This window comes from Alligator sinensis, unplaced genomic scaffold, assembly GCF_000455745.1.
Source record: "Alligator sinensis unplaced genomic scaffold, ASM45574v1 scaffold58_2, whole genome shotgun sequence".
Taxonomy (NCBI): Eukaryota; Metazoa; Chordata; order Crocodylia; family Alligatoridae; genus Alligator; species Alligator sinensis.
The window spans coordinates 629,060-634,867 of NW_005842405.1; positions in this window are offsets into that span (position 1 = coordinate 629,060).

Here is a 5,808-nt window from a genome sequence, read left to right on the forward strand (position 1 = left end):
AGCTTCAATAGTCAGGTTTCACTGATGTTCCTTTTATACCCTGTCCTCCATAATAGGGATATTTATATTAATGTGTATGTTCACACAGGGAAGTTATTTTTATTTAACTCATACAACAAAAATCTGCCTATTTATGTTTTCCTCTTTAAGTATTCTGTCTCATGGTGATTTAGTGCTAGATCTACTGGGTCACCTTTTTCTATTTTAGTATCAGACACCACATGCCCAGAAGAGTGTTGTCCAACTTGAGACTCATAGAAGCATCTCTATACATGAGTTATTTTTGTCTTGATGTAGCTTAGCTCATCTAATCAAACTTCCTTCTTTCCTGTTCATGAAAGTTCATATTCTGTTCCTTGACATGAAGAGACAGTTGAGGATACTTAAAAAGATGCATTTAAACAGAAAACAGGACAATTTTTTCTTATATTCATAACATATCATGTTGTAACATGGTACAAAAAGTAATCTCAGTACACAACTGTTATCACATATCCCACAGTAAGAATAATCAGACCATTGTCTCTTACCTGCTCTTGTCTGTTTTGGCATTCTAAGCAACACATCTTGCTGTGGTGGTGAACACCTTTCAGTCAGAGTACAACCCTATGCAGTAATTTAAAAGAGATTGTGCAGTTACTTGGCTGCTTGAGAAGCAATTTGAAGTTTAATTTGAAAGTTTAAGCTTACATTTCAAAAAGCCAGTTTAAGTTTTAAAGTAACTTTAATGTAGTTACAATTATGTTTCCAAAATACAAGATTGTAGAACTAAGGAGGGTCGCACCCAGAGAGTCGTGGTGGATGGGTCGGTTTCGACCTGGAAGGGTGTGGGAAGTGGGGTCCCACAGGGTTCAGTCCTTGGACCGATACTCTTTAATGTCTTCATCAGTGACTTGGACGAGGGAGTGAAATGTACTCTGTCCAAGTTTGCAGATGACACAAAGCTATGGGGAGATGTGGACACACCAGAGGGCAGGGAACAGCTGCAAGCAGATCTGGACAGGTTGGACAAGTGGGCAGAAAACAACAGAACGCAGTTCAACAAGGAGAAATGCAAAGTGCTGCACCTAGGGAGGAAAAACGTCCAGCACACCTACAGCCTAGGGAATGACCTGCTGGGTGGCACAGAAGTGGAAAGGGATCTTGGAGTGCTAGTGGACTCCAAGATGAACATGAGTCGGCAGTGTGACGAGGCCATCAGAAAAGCCAATGGTACTTTATCGTGCATCAGCAGATGCATGACGAATAGGTCCAAGGAGGTGATACTTCCCCTCTATCGGGCGCTGGTCAGACCGCAGTTGGAGTACTGCGTGCAATTCTGGGCGCCGCACTTCAAGAGGGATGCGGATAACCCGGAGAGGGTTCAGAGAAGGGCCACTCGTGTGGTTAAGGGCCTACAGACCAAGCCTTACGAGGAGAGACTAGAGAAACTGGATCTATTCAGCCTCCACAAGAGAAGGTTGAGAGGTGACCTTGTGGCTGCCTATAAGTTCATCACGGGGGCACAGAAGGGAATTGGTGAGTATTTATTCACCAAGGCGCCCCTGGGGGTTACAAGAAATAATGGCCACAAGCTAGCAGAGAGCAGATTTAGACTGGACATTAGAAAGAACTTCTTCACGGACTCGGTGATCTATTGAGGTCCCTTCCGACCCTAACATCTATGAATCTATGAATAAGGAAACTACTTGGGGATATGAAACGTTACATTTTACAGTGATCTGTTTCTGGTGGTGATCATCCTAATGATCACCACCAGAAATGGAAAAAAAAGGAGTGGGGTGCGGGGGGCAGAAAGCAGTCTGAGCATTTCTTTCTCACATTAAGATTCCCATCTTAGTCATATAAGCCTTCCCTCGAGGACATGTGCCAAAAGAATATTCAGGCTATTTCAGACCAAACTGATAAAGTAAGCCTGCTGCTTATGAAAGCTTTTGCTATGTGTCTCTTGATTTAGTTAGTCTACAAGGTGCAAATCTAATCTGCCTTCTGCCTAATTTAAGACTAAACTGCCTAACTACATCTCATTTGGCTGGAAGTCAAAGCTAATCTAGGGAGTGGGTAGAACCATCATGCAGGTGATCTGGGTCCGGTTTCATTCTAATTTACCTCCAATAACAGGAAATGCAGATGATGGGAAAAGAGTATGAAACATTCAAGAATAAAGAGTAAAAACTAACAGGGTATTTTACAGGGGAGTTGCAATCTTGAAGTTTCACCCCTGCAATCTGGCCTCTAAAACTGCTTAAATTCTCAGTCACTTCTGAAAAAGTAACTTTGCCGACTCTTAACTTTACCTTAAATTTTTAAGAACCCAGCCCTGAGTGGAATGAGGCAGAGGTTCCCCAGTTCAGTGGCAAGTCTAGGTAACCATTTTTCCCTATGTTACACATTAAGCTTCTCAACGTGCAAGGGAAAGTCTAGCCAGAAACAAGAGTTTCAGTATTTGTTTGGCGTTGTCTAGTAGTTTGCAAGTGATAGCAGCTTAATTGTATTGTTGGTATGAAAATCGAGGGCTCTGAATCCACAGCAGTAAGCAAGTGGTTTACAAAAGATAGTGATGTTATCAGAAGTGACTGAGAATGAATCCCTGCGCACAGTTGCAGAGATATAGCAAAATTTGTAATTCAATTAAATGTTAGCAGGTTTCTTTTTTTATTCCACCATAGTTGACCTCATGAATACAGACAAGAAGTACGGCAGAAGAATGTTCTTTGTAGAAAATACAGCATTGGTATGAAGAAATTTATTATTGTTGTGCTATCTTGTGTGACTCAAAGGAAATACTCAGATAATGGAGTCTCAGCGATGGAATTAGCAGTGGCAGAAGCAGCTAGATTGGAGACAGATAAATTGATACTCGTTAGAAAAATATTGGACCTAAATCAGATGAGCTATCCTTTGTAGATCAATATTGCTCTGAAGGAATTTTAATGATGCTTAATATGATCAATACTATTGAAACCACCACTCAAATAAGTTGCTAGTGTCAGGATTTAGCAGATATTTCATTGTTAATTTAGCAGTGACCATCCCTTCCCTTAAAATAGCCAGAAAGGGAGAAAGGAAGTAATCTATACTCTTATGTTTTGTGTGTGACTTTAGCAAGAAAAGTGACAACATTTCAGACTCTGAATGCAATTATATGCAAATATGCTGTTAGATATCTATTTCATTCTTTGCTTATACAATCATTGTGACTGGAAGTACAGTTAAAGCAATGCCATTAGTAAATTAGCATCCAACCAGCTATGCAGTTCTATAGTGCATTCTAAAAGTCCAGCTCCAAGGGTTATAATCTATTTTTTATCTCTGCACAAAAGGAGGCCAATTGAAGTATTAAGCTAGCTCCAAAATGACTAAATTTGAAACACAGAGTAATATTTCAATGAAAGAAAATTACATCTGATAGTTCCAAGGTAAGTTGAGCAGGGGGATTGCTAGAGTAACTCTTAATTTCACTTGAAATATAGTCATCTTCATCAGAATGACTAAGTGGCTAACAGTAGGTAGCCTTTAAGAAAACAACAGACCAAACACACAACTCTTACCTGTTGCATGGTTTCATCAACATCCTTAATGGAAATTTCAGGGAGTCATATTCTTTGAATGGCATGGCATTTTCTGTGTTTCAAAGCAACAGTAAGTGGTGTTTAATCAAAGTGTTACAGTAGATAGTCATGTACTCTGCTAATCTTATTAACAAATGGCCCAAGGAAAGAAACCTATTTATTAGGCAACACTGGACTAGACACTGAGAAAGAAGAAAGTGTTCAATTATCTAAGACTTTGAAGAGATAATCAGAGAAGTTCTCTTAAATTAATTTAGAGAAATAGTAAAAAAAAAAAAAAAGTTTTCTTCAGACAACAGAAGAAGTTTAACAACATTATTTGACCATGGAGCAGCCCATCACTGGAGTCTCAGCCCTTCTGTACTGCATCCAGGGAAGTCCTCTCTTTACCAGGTTAACAGTCAAAAGGAAATCAAACACATAAAAACCAGGTAAATAATTAATTCTGTTTTTAGGCATAGCCCAGTCATACTGACAGGGAACACTGTAAACCCAAAGCGCTGCTTCAACACCTGGCCAGCCCTACCTTCTGGAATCGCTCCCTAATCCATTGTATCATCTGGGAGGTGTTTTCTCTTGTTAAGATCCACCCTCCAAGTCTGACACCTCTCACAGGTGTGGAAGGACAGCATTGATTAAGCCCACAAAGCTGACTAATACTATGTGCACCAGTGTGGGGTTTGTACAGTTTATCACAACTGGGATGAAGAACAAAGCAACAGTAAAGAGATGCACAGGAGGCTGTAACTTAACCAGTGCCAGAATCTGAAATCCCTGTTTTACCAAAGATGCTCCAAAGGGCCTTTGATTTAAGCAGGGCTAATAGAACTTATTATTTCAATTAGTTCACTGTTGGATAGTTACTGTTTGCTTTGCCATTTTGATTGTGGGCTCACTTGTATGGATTGCTGTTATTGTCACTTATTTGTGCTATGGTACTAATGAGTCTTTCCTGCAGGTCCTTTCTTTGAGAACTTACATGGCTAGAGGAGGGGTTGGACAAATTGTCTGGAGTGTTTGCATTTATCATATTCTCCCTGATGTTTGGTGGGTGGTATCTCCCCCAGTGCAGTAAGGACTGATTCTGTCATTCTCCAAATCATCCCTATCTGCAGCTGAGCCTGAGGAGTAAAGCAGGGGCTCACATCCACTCTCTGAGATGTGAGCAAACAGTAAGGCTCTTCACAATATCAGGCTTAGAGGATCAGATCATAACTCCGTGAGGGCTAGATCCATGACAGAAATTAGGCAGGCCTCAGGTGCCTCAGTTCAAATAAACAATTAAAAACAAATCCAACCAAAAAATTCCCCACGCCACAAATCCCAAAGACCCATACAACAACTTTTAGGGACCAGGCTGCCCACAACCCTGCAAAGCACCATCTTTGTGGAGTAGAAAGTTTTCTTTCTTTTTAAATGTGTCTGGAGGATCCTAATTGTTAGAGCTTTAACCCAGAAAGTGTGAGACATTGTATCTAAGCCCAGAACTCTCCTGGGTAAATGCTCTAAGAATTAGGCTATTGTGCAAAATGGAGATAGCAGCAACAGCACCAGTAATTTTGTAAAAGAAGGGGCAGGCAATTATTTTGACTGGAGGGCCACTTAACAAGTTTTGGTGAGCTGTCAAGTGCCGTGTGAGTAGCCCCATCTCCTGACAGTTGCCCCACCTCCTGGTTGCCATCTTGGGACCAGAAATCCCACCCTTAACCCCTGACCTTTATCAACAGGAGTCCCTCCCCTTTTCCTAGAAGTACACCTTATGGGAGAAGGGGTTGCCATCTTGAACCCAGAAAAAAAACAAATTATATAATAAAAATAAATTAACCAGCTACTATAACTTATTTTAATTTAATTAAAAACATATTTTGTTCTGCTTTATGTGTGTTTGCATAGTGTAACTAGAGGCAATTGCATAATAGGTCAAAATACACTCTTACTCTTGTATATTGTGCATGTGTGGGGAGGTAAGGGGGTGTGTGTGGGGGCTGTGTGGTTGGGGAGTGAGTGTGAGGGGGTGGGTGTGTATGTGGAGTGTGGGTATGGTGAGTGGGGTGTGTGGGGGAGGGTGGGGATATGTGGTTGGGGTGGGAATGTATGGGAGGATGTGGGTGTGGATAGGGTAGGAGTGAGAGGGTGGGAGGGTTCATAGATTCATAGATTCATAGATGTTAGGGTCGGAAGGGACCTCAATAGATCATCGAGTCCGACCCCCTGCATAGGCAGGAAAGAGGGCTGG